The sequence below is a fragment of the Austrofundulus limnaeus genome, unplaced genomic scaffold (genome assembly GCF_001266775.1).
Source record: "Austrofundulus limnaeus strain Quisiro unplaced genomic scaffold, Austrofundulus_limnaeus-1.0 Scaffold16, whole genome shotgun sequence".
Lineage (NCBI taxonomy): Eukaryota > Metazoa > Chordata > Actinopteri > Cyprinodontiformes > Rivulidae > Austrofundulus > Austrofundulus limnaeus.
This window is the reverse complement of record NW_013952418.1, coordinates 900618-901207: the sequence shown is the minus strand read 5'-3', so window position 1 is coordinate 901207 and position 590 is coordinate 900618.

Sequence of the window (590 nt, the reverse complement as noted above, 5' to 3'; positions counted from 1 at the left end):
GGTAATATTACAACTTTATTCTGGTAATATTACAAATTTATTCTGGTAATATTACAACTTTATTCTGGTACTATTACAACTTTATTCTGGTACTATTACAACTTTATTCTCAAATGACTTTGTTCTCATTATTTTGACTCTATTCATGCATTATTACACCTTTATTCTCATATGATTTTGTTTTTGAATTAGTCAGACTATTTTTTCCTTCATTTTCTTAATTGTCTATAGGATGGCCTACAGATCAAACCAAGCATGAATACTACTTGAAAATGCATGGTATCTGTGAGGACAAACATATTCTTTATTAATTTCTCAAATATTTTCTTTAAACTGAGAGCAGAATATCTGCGTCGTCGCCTGGGTCGCCTGGATGAATCTTCTCAGTTGTGATGAGAGCTGATTGAACAGATAATCACGTACTATTAATCACGGCAAACATAACACACCGCATCATCAGAGAGATATTATTAAGGTCACAATAACAGCGATGATAAATGTGAGGCAACCCGGTGTGACGGCACGCCACTTAGTCTGCCTCACGCAATCACAGCAGAAACAATAGAAAACATTGTTAGCGCCTAATCTCT